We start from the raw sequence: 13,374 nt of genomic DNA, 5'->3' as shown, positions 1-13,374 counted from the left end.
GTCACATAAGCAGAGACAGCACAAACAGAAAAAACACATTTTAACTGGAAATTTTTAAGTGACAAAGTGTGAAGGAATTGTCTGCTTCTTCAATTCATCAGACTTGACAGCATTTCTTACAACACTATCGATGGAAGAGTGTTTAAAATTGTAATTAAATTACTTTTTATCTATCTCTTCAGGCAGTTTATTTAGAAGATTTGTTAAACACATACGCATGTGTGTGGATGCATGCACAAAAGCTCTGAGGTGGAGGTTAACTCTAGAACTAGAAGACCAGGGGAGCACAGTGCCAAGACACCTGCACCAGCTACACCCCAGCCTGGGCACCACACTGCTGAAACTGCACAGGCCACATTTGCTGCGTGGACTTGGCAAGGCTGTGTCAGTCCAGGTCCTTAGTGGCTTCCTACCCCACCACAGAACCCAAGTGTCTCCAGGGTACCTCTCTCCTCTGTGCTCTACCGATCTAACCAGACAAGACAGGTAGCCACCTTTGAGCAGCCAGGTTAAATAACCATAGCAGTGCTCCCTAGCATGGACGCCAAGTGCGTACCACCCATACATCCTACACCAACTGGTACTGGAGGAACCTCCCTTTTTCCTCCCACCCTCCAAAGAGATCAATCTCAGTTCAGCATCCCCGGTGGTGGGAATATACTCCTGGACTGTGAAACGAGAGCTCGACAAGAGAGGCCTGAGGATCATCCCTGCCTCAAGGGTGTTCAGGCCTGGTGATAAGCCCTTCTAGGTTCCTTTGCACTCCCCCTCCCCGCCACTTTGGACTCCTTTCCTTTTCCCAGCCGCTCTTCTCCGGGCTACATTTCAGTTTTCTGTTCAGTGCGGACATCTGGTGGTCGATCCAGTGATGGCAGCTGAACAAGGGAAGCTGAACAAGGGGTGCAGGGTCTTTTTTCTTACACCTTGGCCTAGCGATAGGAGAACCAAACTCTGCTATGCAGCAAGGATCTATTTTCAGTTTTGTTCCCCCTCTACCTCGCCACTCATCTTCTCCCCTCCTCAAGCCTCAGGGACCTGCTGCTCCTGGGTGTTTAGAGGAAAGGGCCGGCTGTGCACCCAACAGACTGCGGGTTGCTTCTGCAAATGCAAATGTGCCCAGAGCTGGAGAGGAGGCTGTTTCAGCTTGGGACTCGATCTGCAGAGCAAGCAACACATCCCCCAAGCAATGTCAGCTACATAGATGCTCCATATTGCAAAGAACAGCTTCAGTCGATCCTGCCTGGTGCAGATAACTGCATTTTACTCCTCCTTCTGACAGCCAGGAGGAGTTAGCAGCAGGCAGCGTTTCCAGGCAGTGTGTGTGACCCTCCTGGACCACCTCCATCTGCCTGCAGTCCCCTACCTCCTCTTCTTCTTGGATTTTGTGTTTTCCAGTACAGGCTTCATTTCTTCCTAAATGAGAGGGAGGGGATATTTGCCCTTCCTGCAGTGTTACCATGTCTATTGCATCCTTGGTGGCCACTGGCACCTCTAGGCTCTGCAACAATCTGTTGGTCAGGAAATCCCATCGCTCCAGGCAAGCTGAGGCACATCCAGTGAATAACCTGACAAGGAGAAAGAACAGCTCTGCTCTACAGGCAAGATGTGGACATATATGTTGCCCATTAAAAAGGAGGTGGGTGGGGAGAATGCAGATAACAGTCAGAAAGAAAACCCAAAGACAGATTATTATAATATTCCTAATCCGGGGAAAACACTCAGGAAGACTGCATCAACAGAGAGCAGTTCTTGAGTGCTCCAGGCAAAACCTATTAAATCACCAATCAAGGTGTCAATTACTCATTGCTTCTGCAGGAGGGCTACTCTCAAGCAGGCTTTTTCTGTGACACTTACATGACTGACCTCCTTAAGAACTATTTTTACAGCTGCTTTATCAGAGGACAACTGCCTTAGCACTGTGACAACTAATCAGGACGCACCTCATCTGCAGGGGGTATCACTGTCCAATATCTTACTTAAAGAAGGAGTCTGAGGAGCCCATGGAAAGCACCATAGAAAATGCCCTGCACAACTGCATATGAAACCATCTCAGCAAAACCGCCCTGTTCCCTGCTAAAGAAATCATTAGTTTCAGTTCCAACCTTTGTAATCAAACCAGGCTCTTGTGGGAATTCTCAAGAGAGGCAAGCTGGAATGCATGTTCTCACTGCTGAGAGCTATTAACTTATTTTGCTTCCTGTAACATTGACAGAGGAGGAGATCTGGAAAACTCTAGAAGATAAAACTCTCCTTATCTTTAGAAACAGCACAACAGTGCCAGCACCATGCAGATCTACCTGAGGTGAGGTGAGATGCTCCCCACACCTGAGGGACAAATTGGCTTTCCTGACTCACTTACCGCACCATCCCCAAGTCACACAGCACTCATAGTGCAGCTGTGCAGCAAAACCCAAGAGCGATGGGCAAACAGTAAATTTGCAATGGCAGAACTGGCTTAGAACCAATGGCAAATTGTGTCACTTGTATGGATGCATAAGAAAACAAACTGCAGTCTGAAAAATATGCAGAAGTAGGTTTTTACCAGAGCTGGCATGAACTTTCTGCTTTTCTTGGTTTTGCTTTGTTTTACAGCCACACAGTTTAGCAAATGCAGGATAATTCAATGGTGCTCTCAGCTTTATCCTGTTTGAAAAGCAGCACAGGGCACTAAGCATCTCATAGATGCATTTTTCAAACTTCTCTACGTCCTGCACTTGGCCCAGATCTGTACTCCGAAATGGGTCTGGTTGCAAAACTACATTTTTTTATTTTGCCCCTCTCCCCATGTTCCTGATATACAGCATCAATGCTAAAATGTCTGAATATCACCAAAAAATGGGGCTGAATTAACACCTAATATTTTTTGCACAATTTTTTGTGTTTCAGCTCCAACCTTTTCCTAGATGTAACTTCTCTTTTTCATTAAACTCACTGTGTCAGCGTCACAACAGATCATCCTGTGAGGCTGAACATTAAACCCAAACTGATTTCAGTTCGTTCTACCTAGATTACCTGCCACAGTGAACAAAAATCCACCCTGAGAAATACTATTAGCAACACAACACAGATCAGAGTTACTGGACAGGGATGAAGCTGTGGTATCAGCTGTGCATAGCCCTTTGCTGAAACAATCCTCTCCCAATATGCTTCCACATCAGCCTCTGGTCCCCTACTGTCAGAGTCCATTAGAGAGTTTTGCCCTTAACTTCGGTAAGCAGGGAAACAACTCAGGCTCTGCCTGTATTTCTGTGTCGGCACTGCTGTACAGAGGGAAAGGCAAAGACCACTTTTCATATACTTCAGGGAGGAGATGATTGGCTGCAGATGTCTCACAGCTGTGCACAACACCTTTGTTGCTCCAGAAGCTCACTGTAATTCTGTTGTTTAAATGTACCTGTTGCCATTATTTTTAATTTAGAGGGTTCCGGGGACATCTCTGTACCTGATGCTTATTTATAAATATCTGTAAGGTGGTTTGTCTTGGGTTTAAGAACCCATGCAAACCAAGGGATGAATTCTGAACCTGCAGCCACAACATAGCTCCTCCCACATAAGCCTCCTCAGAATCCCCTTTCCTGGAACATAGTTGTATTTTGTTAGTTAATGCTACAGACAGAAATAAGCAGGACCTTCTGCACAATGACAGTTTTGATCATCTGGCTGAGGTATGAAGATGATAGATAATTTGAGTTCTGTTTTAGAATCAAGCTAGAAAATCAGAGGAAAGTACATTTTTCACAAAACACTCCCAAGTATTGTTGCTGCCTCTTCCCTTTTCACCACATACATTTACAGGACAGAACATTTCTACAGAAACTGAATTTTCTTACAGCTACAGTCTGACTTCACCGGACTTTCACATAGTAATGACACCTCTGTCTCCCATTAATTCCAGCAGTATGCTACTCTGGGGTCAAGAAAATTTGGCTTTGATTATTGAATCCTGTTTTACCATATTCAGCTTCAGATGAGCTACTTGCTCTCCAGTGTTCTTCATAACTCCCATCTAGTCTGCAGCCAGAAGTAATAGAGTAGACAATATAAGGCAAAAATGTGACACTGTGTATTTTATAAGGAAAACAAAAGCTACGTCAACTCTGGAAAGCACAAGGGCTTCCACTTGGTGCACCCATTTGCCCCAGAAGATATCTGTGCTGCTCTTTAATTCAGTAAATGTTTCTGGGTCTTTCTCATTCTGCTCATGTTTCATGTTTTCCATTGGTATCATCTACCCCACATTCAGTTATGTTCAAACTGAAAATTAATTTTCCTGATACCTCCAGTTCTTCTAAGAACTAAGAGTCTCATGGATGAGTAAATACAATAATATTGGGAATAAACTACCAGAACTAGAATGAAGTCCTACATGGGTTACTTGTAGGAAGCCTAATCTGAGAATGTTAACTGAGATTATTAACCTTAGGAAATCTTTACGACAGGTGAACTATTTCCCAAAGAGGAACACAACTTTTAGACCTATCTCCATAGGGATGAACTGACAGCTGTTTAAAAAAGTATGCTCAGAGTTGTACATCTACATAAGCAATACAGTATCTGAGCATGCAAGGGACATGCATTGTCTCAAACGCATCTTGTGCTCAGTTCCTAGAAATTCAGAAGGATCTCAAAGAACTCGCATATTTTCCCTTTTTTTCTCCAAAACATAATCAAGTTGAACAAATCCCTCTGGATTTGGATCTATTTAGACATTTGATATGGTAAAGTTTAGTGCTTTTCCCCTTAGCAGTGTTACTGTACATTTATTTTGCCAATCTACTGTGTTAAAAGAAACCATGACCTGGTCAAGCCAGACACAAGAAATAGCAAAAGTGAGTATACAGCATATATAGAATACTTCCAAAAATAATGAATCCCATAGGAAATAACAACAAAGTAGAAAAAGCTGTTTTTAACTTAAATATGGACTTTGTGACAAAGCAGTTTCTAACTCCTCAGCAGAGAGCAGTTAACCCACTTCTGAGGCAACAGCCGTTTTACACGTTTTATAACCTAGCTGTCAACATTTGGTCACATTTCAGCTATTTATTGCAAACACAGTGAATAAACTAAACATGCACCACCACCACCACCCCCAATATAAAAATGTACCTACTCATACCAAGTACATTCTCCTACTGAAAACAAGAACATGTTTACAGGCTAAAGGAAATCTCCCTGTTTGGAATTAGAGGCTAAAATCTCATCTTCTCCTAAGGGATTTAAACAGCTGCAAGGTGAGAGAAACAAACTCACTTCCCAATCCAAGTGTTTGCACACCTGACTGGTACTTTTTCATCCAGGGATATAAAGTTTTCTGCAGGGCAGAAAATGATGATACTCATGATGACAGTTTCCTGGCTTTGTACTGATTAGTCATATAGCTTTCTGAAGGGGAGGTTCCTACCCCTAGAGATTCTCTTTCTCCAGGGCATTTAGGCATGGCTTTAAGTAAGCCATTGTGCCATTCTATCTTTCCAGCTGGCCAGGTTTGATAGGGAATATGATGTCCCCAGTCTACTCCATGATCTGCAGCCCATTCTTGCATGGTTTTGTTTTTGAAAGGACTTTCATTATCTGACTCTAGCTCAAGTGGCACTCCATGGTGACAGATATGCTTGTTTATTCCTCCTAGGATGCTACTCCTATTTGCTTTCCCAGCAGAAAGCTTCTAGTCACCATGGTGATAGCTGTACTACTGTGAGACTGCAGCGCCTGCTGGTCTTGCTGGAACCAAGGGGGGCTATGTAACCTGCTGGCTTCTCCAAACAAGCATTTCTCCCATCATGTGCGCTGTTTCATGACTCACACTTTGTGAGCATGTCATATTATTGCACAGATCTCACACTGCCTAACTACTTGCATTATGGCTTCCCAAGACAAGCCTAATCTCTGTTTTCTGTCCCAGTAAGAAATTCAATCCCTCGCAGCATGCCAAGCAGTTTTGTTCTCCATCTGCTCCCATTCCAAATCTTTGTGTTCAGGTCAGGCCAGCTGGTCAGCCTGCTCACTGTTTCTCTTTCTGAATTGCCTTTGAGACAGGTAAAATACTGTCAGGAAATGAGACATTCTAAAGATGACCCTAGAAGAACAGAAAAAACTATTTCTTTCTTTGTTGGCACTGTCTGGTTTTGGCTCAGTGAATGCAATGATTATAGTATAAATGAGAATGGGGGGAAATAATGTGTTCACAATACCCACTAGTTATTTGTAGCATTTGCAGCTCTGCCAGCCTTGCTTTGGCTGTGCAGTGCAATCTGGAAAGCGGAATTCTTCTGCAAGATAGAGACCGTTATTGCTAGCAAGAGCCGAAAAGAGTTAACACTTCACTTTGTTTTAGTACATGCTGAAGAAGAACTGCTTATGCAAGACACAGATCCTTCAATGCATGATGCATCTGGAAGGGTCTTCAAGCTCTCCCACTGAAATCAGTAGTACTCTATAAACGTAAAGAAATGTATAGGGTCAAGGACTAATCCATACTCCATCTGCTAAAGGTGGCATCAACCTTATTTTTACCTTTTTCAGGAAATGCAGTAAAGAGTGAGATGCCTTTCACTTCACTTGAGATGAAATGAATCAAGTTCTGGAGGTGCCTGGTTCTTTCCAGTGTCTTAAACTACATGTGCATCACCCTGGCTCATAAGTATGACATCAGGTGAATCTCTCAGTATACAAGGCTCTTTTACCTGAAGAGCCAAACACAAATGTAATTTGACACAGACGACTAAACTAATCTCAGGAACGAGCAGATAATCCCAACCTCTAGCTGCTTTCTATCTCTGTTCAGTGTTTCTTCAAAAACTTAGTGTGTTTCCAAGACAAGTAATCTCCTCAACTTCAGATGACTTTTTTAATGTCATTTTGTTTCCAGGTGTTTGTACCTGGAAAAGCAGGAGCAGAGTTGGCCAGCCTGTTGCCATGAGCTTACTTACATCATATAATTTGTTCTATAACCAAGTAAATTCCAAATTGTAAGCTAGATGACTTGCCTGCTTACAGGACACTGTGGAAGCAATGTGATACCAAACTGATACGTGAATGGACTGACAAAAGTAGCAAGAACGTGATTTGAAGCAACATGGTGAGAGACAACACTTAGAAAATGTTTTTGCATTTTGACCAATGCTGGTAAATGGGGTGGGGGGAGGGGAGAGCGGGAGAATGAATTTATCTAAAAACATTTTTATATGCTCATTGGGTTCATTCCCCAAATATTTGAGTATTTGTTTCCAAAAATGAACTATGTGGGTGATTGCAGGCTTGTTGTTTTTTTCCCCACACAAAGCTGGAGTTCTGTTTGGGGTTTCGAAGCCTCTCTTTCTGCAGTTAGAGGAAAAAAGGAATTATGAGAGAAAATTTATGTTGAATCATATGTCCCTTTTGGTCAATCCCAAGAGAAACATTTCAATGAGTTCTATTTTGACTCAGTAGGACGTAAATTTACAGGGAGAAAGCTCTGCTCATGCTCTCAATGCTTTCGTTTCTTTCATTTTGCATTTTACTTTGTCCCCATCTCCAGAATATCTGAGCACTTTTCAATGGGGCATTAAGCAAGATAACATTAAGCAAGATAACATCTGTCATGTGCTGAATCTCGTTTCCTTTACTCCGAAGAAGCTAACTTTCCAGTTGGTACAAAACAGGCTGTAGTGTCCTACCTGAACTGCTTGTTTTTAGCTTTATTCCAATTACAAGGTACCTATTTCAAGGGACAAGCTCAGAGAAATGAGACTCTTTATGAAATGTGCCCTGGTAAAGTTTATTATGATGTTTAATTCTCATTGGCTTCACACCACAGCCTCAGACAGTTTCCTGGAAAAGATCCACCTTTCAAGGTACATAAACTTCCTCCTACAGAAAGCCTCACTGTATTACAGAGAGGGGAAAACCTGTGAAGTTAGTCTTCATGATGAAGTTTTCTATTACCATTCATACTGACTTGCTAGCAAGTTAAATGTTCCCAGCCTGCTATTAGAACTAAACTGTGCAGCTCTTCAAACATCTCAGGAAGCAGTTTATTTTATATAAATCAAACAGTGTAAGTCCTGGCAAAATTCAATCCATTAGCAAAGGAGATAGTATCATACAATGTACTACTGAGTTTTCAGAGCCACTGAAAGAACTTTCATAGCTAAATTGACTTCTTTCATGGATGACTATGAAGTGTACCAGAAGATGTAAATGAGGCTTTAAATCTTAGCTTAGTCTGACAGGGAAAAGAAAGGCATTATTTATGATAAGCAGTGCTGATGATTCACATGAAGGAACAGCTCTGAACTGGAAACTGGGCATACGCTAGCTCTGACACATCAAACTGTCTCACATAGATCATACTGTCTTTCCCTTTGCAGTTTGGGTCTAAGCTGAAGCCTGAAGCACCGAGGACTGCACATGGGGTGAAAGAGAGCATCGCAGCACAACCTCTCAGTCCCCTAGGCAGCACGGTGGCTAGAGGAAGATGGAGAGGAGGTGGGAAGTCTGATTTGCTTCTCCTCACATGTGAACAATTCTGGGAATCTCATGTGTGCTAGCTCCCCCGACAAAGTTCCTCCTTTAACAACGAGAAATAGAGCATGCAAAAGCTCTCACCAGAGGCTAGGCTTGAACAATCCACTACAATCATTTATGCACCAGGCCAAGGTTGTATGCCAGGCTCCCTGGCAATTTATTTTCTTATGCAGAGTAGCCATGGACAGTATGGAGAAGGGTCCAACACAGCGTTGCCAAAGCCTTGTGGCCTGGCTGCTCAGTCCTGACCTGGACTGGTCTGAACACTGGATGGCTAACAATGAATCTCGCCTCTCTTCAGTCAGACTGTTCCGAGATGTGCTGCATCTTCTCTGTCCTAGTGAAGCTGCTGTTCTGTGCTGACCAACCTTACAGCCCTGGGGGTAAAGGTGCTCCCTCACACTACTCAAGTACTTTCCTTTCCCTTTGCCCTCATCTAATTGGGAAGGCCTATTCACCCCACATTTGTTCTGCTTCACTATCATGCAGAAGATAACAGGCTAGATTTACATGGGCAAACAGAAACAGTCATATGACCTATGAAGAAATTCACAGTGCAGGTAGAACACATTAGGAGCTAAAGCATTGGTTATATAGATGCAACCACGTGCTAAGCAAAGGCTTTCAAACACAAAAGACCTAGAACAGACATACATTAATACTAAGGCAAAAGGGGCTTTGTAACCCTGCACAAACCTCTCCATTCCTACACACACACACACACACACACGCTTTTAGAAATTATGTACCAGAAAATGCTGGACTGAGCCATTCACCATAGTCAAGTGAAGTGCCACATCGTAACATGGTGTGACACATGAGGTGGGCAGAGTTTTTTACACTCAAGATCTTTTGGATTACAGATCTGCCATTTCTCCACATGAAATGCACCTGGACAGAAGGTTTTCAAGTAGCTTGAAGCAACCATAAAACTGAAAATGATCAGGGAGACACCTGGATTTGTCAGTTGTTTGGGAAAGTGAATGATTCCTGACCAGGGCTTCTCTGATGGGACCGCAGACCACCAGCAGCTGCCCTGTGGTTACCTGTGTCAGTGTGTGTGCCACACTGCTCTGCCAAGCAGCTGTCCAGGACAGCCAGCTGGCCAAAATGCCATCTTCTGCAGGACTCATATGAAATACATATCCCACTGTCAGCTCCAAATTCCACAGCCTGAAACCAGTCTGTTCTCCCAACCACTCCCCGTCACCCTCCACAGGAACAACATGATGCCCTCCGATTCACCATTATTCTTTACGTGAGGTGAGGAGCAGCCTCACACAATGGGTGCAGAAGCTACACTTCGCTCTTGGCCCCATTACCCCAGGGCCGGCACTCACCCGTGGGCAGTCTTGGGCCAGGACTGCATTGATGCTGCTCTCTGAGGCTGCTGCGACAGGTGAGACTGGGGCATGGTGAGGCCTCGTGGCGTCCCCAAGGACTGAGGACAATGGCTCCCGCTGCCATCGCTGCTGAGGGGGCAGCTGCCAATGGTCTGGTGCCAGTTCTAACAGCCATGCACGAGCGCTCCATGTGCCCAATGGCCCCACGCGCGAGCACCCCTGAGTGCCAGCTGCAGCGGCCACCCCTGGCACTCCCTGCTGGCATTCCTGCTGCCGGCACTCCTCGAGGCGCCCTGAGCTGCTGATTGCATCCTGCATGGGTTCTCGCCGCACCAGAAAGAAAAGCTGCATTTTCTCACAAAATGCCTCATATGGGATCCCAGGAAACTGAATCTTGTCAACTAGGGATGACTATCCGTCTTTCAACGCTATGTCATTCAATTTTCCTTCAGTTAGCCTTCCTACTTGCCTGGAAAACACTTGCGTGGCAGGGTTTTCCTGCTTGCTCCACAACTCCCCTCTCAGCCCCCAGACTGAGGGGACTTCCCTGGGACAATCATTACATGACGGCCGAGTTGTTCCAGCTCTCACCCTATCCGTACCCAGCTGAGGACTTTGCCATCCTGTGGAAGACACCCAGAAACTTCTCCTGTGGTCTGCTAGTCCCCTGCTCCTTCATTAACATTAGCTGCAATATAGGGTAAGTTAAAATGTGTCGGCAGCAGTTGAAGAACATGTAAATAAAGCAGTTGCTGGCTGCTGGGTATGGGCACAATCTAAACACATTTCTTCCTGTGGACCTTCATTATTTCCTCATCCCCTCCCACCCATTATCTCCAGATTTGTTTCATTTATATCACAAGAGAGCACCCTTTGCCTGACTATAGTAAGTTTCCCATCTGCAGCTTGAAGGGCAAAAGCTGAAAACAGGAAAGTCCTTGGGCTGAAATGGACTTACTGGGAGAGGGGCACTGAAGAGTGCCACCGGGGAACAGCCAGTTGCATCTGCAATAGCAGTGACCTCTCCTCGGCTGGGAGTGATAAATATTCACTCTCCTCTGCGTGATCCCTGTAGCAAGGACTCCTGCAATTTTTAAAACTGAATTCAAAAGTAGCAGACTAAAAATAAGGCATTTAAAAAAAACAACTGTATAACACTCTGCAATGAAAATGCTCTCTCAGTCATGCTGAAGCTAACTGAAATCCAACTCGTCCTTTCTTTCCTTCACTGTTAACTGTTCAGACCTCCAAGCAACCCAACTGCCAAAGCAATTTAAAACTACTTTGCCAGGTTATGCAAAGAGCACCATTTTGGCCATCAGTTGCTTGGCTTTCTTCCCTGCCAATGATGGCTCCCGGTGAGAATCGTGCCTGAAATACTCTGCCACAGGTACATGCCTATAATGGCTGCCAGCCAGCAAAGGAGGTGACTTTGCCTTCTAGGCCCCTTAGGCCTCTAGTACCATTCAAGACATGCTGAAGGTTTCTCTCAGCCCCTCCCTGCAGTTCCTCTGGAAGGATCTGGGTCTCCCCTAACTCCTGAGCCAAGCCTGCCAGTTGCAGGTGAAGAATATCTGATACCCCAGGGCACCTGAACTCCTGCTCTGCCTGTAGGCATCTGAAGTACACCCCTGGGGTGCTGACTTTAGACATCACTGACCACTCAATAGCTTTTCTTGACTATATGTCCATTGCTAGTAATGAGAGTTTACATATCCAGCTCAGATACCAGCACCTGCATTTAGATACCTTCATCCATGAGCCAAATCCCACCCCTATATTGTAAAGAAAAGTTCTTTTAGACTGGCAGCCCACCGACATGAATGCAGCGGTATCTCCTTCCCCTTATGCTGCTGTGAATTTTCGTTGAAATCTGAAGATCAGTGTCTCATCAGGTTTACCCCCTCACTAACATTCCTGCTAACACTTTTACCAACATTGACCCGTTCAACACAGTACTATGGTTAAGTGTCATGGATCAGTTCCTTAAGCTGATGAGTGCTGACCTCTTCCTATTAACAGTGCGCACAGCCTTTCACACTATTCACAGGAAAAGAAAAGATTCCTGCCTGGCTAGTTTAGTGAGCCCTTTATACTCTGAAGCATTTTAAGATGTATAGCTACAAACCTTATTTTTTTCAGAATAAATTCCCAGACCAACTGTCCAAAATCTTGGGGAACAGAAACCTTTTTTTGTGGACCCCCAGTTATCGGCATCAATTGTTCTAGTTCCAGGTTACATTACTTTGCTCATTTCCCTTTGGTTAGTTTTCTATCTTTTGGTCTCTGAGGCCAAGCAGCTGTTTAAAACAAGCCAAGCCCCTGATATATTAATTTCATTACTAGCCAACATATTCACAAATAATTACTGAAAACCAGCTAAATATACAACTGCTACTCTTCCCAAGACATTATGCAACTAGTATTATTTTGCAAGGCAGTTAATAAAAAGGAAAGAGTTTTATTCTTTGCGAAGAAAAGCAGCATTTAAATAATCCAATGAAATATGCTTCTATTATATAAATGGAAATTTTGTATAGACAGAAATATAAATGGACTTATGTAAATGCATACTTGCTTCTAAAGAAGGTGATTGACTGTTTCTTAAATATAACAAGTATCTAACAGCACATAAACAAAAGGTGTACCGTGTCCTAAAACTCTGTATTATAAAAGCAACCTTCTGGGATTCATCAATATTTGATTTTGTATGGACTGTAAGGAAAATTTTGTCTATTAAAAAATTAACAGTGATGCACTGTTCTCATATATTTACCTTTCTTTTTCCTTGAAACCTAATCTAATAATAACATATCCTGTGAATACTGCTCCAGAATATATTTTCATTACAGTCTTTTGTGAAAACAACTCAACATGTATTGCAGTTTCAAGTTTTCACTGTAAACCTGTTGAAACAGAGATTCACAGATCAGATTTCCTTAATGCTCAGCCCTCAGAATTCAAGTTGGGTCTTCAAATGAGATCAGTTGTCTGTGATGTTGCTTGAGAATATGTAATGCCGTAAGCACTTTTTTATGGGGAGCAAACAGCCTCTGAATACTTGTTCTGTTGATTATCAAATTGGCTGGGCTTACACAGGGATCAAGGACCACCACCTGCTATTTCCTCTAGGCCTGATTCTGAACTGCCATACAGAAATGAGTACCAAAAAAGTAATACATTTGCTCAAACAGAAATTAAGGGGAAACAGTAACATTCTCCATTGTTAGCATCAGAGTAGATTGTTACCCTGGCAGCAGCAGTAGCAAGAAACAACATGTTGTATGCACCCCAATAAACATATCCTTTACTTGTTTTTTCTCATGTTTCAAATGCTAATTTTCTAAACTATCACCTATCCACACTGGTAAGTGTATTCCTTACTAGTTGCTCTGATTTTATATCAACTTCTGCTGTCATGTTACCAGGTTACTCTTGTTGGAATTTCACATTATTTCCTTTTAAGCAAAAGATCACTATTGCCTGGTTTAGCAGATATAGCATATCTCTGACTCCCTTTACA

Source organism: Aptenodytes patagonicus, chromosome 4 (assembly GCF_965638725.1).
Source record: "Aptenodytes patagonicus chromosome 4, bAptPat1.pri.cur, whole genome shotgun sequence".
Classification (NCBI taxonomy): domain Eukaryota; kingdom Metazoa; phylum Chordata; class Aves; order Sphenisciformes; family Spheniscidae; genus Aptenodytes; species Aptenodytes patagonicus.
Note: the sequence above shows the minus strand (reverse complement) of the source record.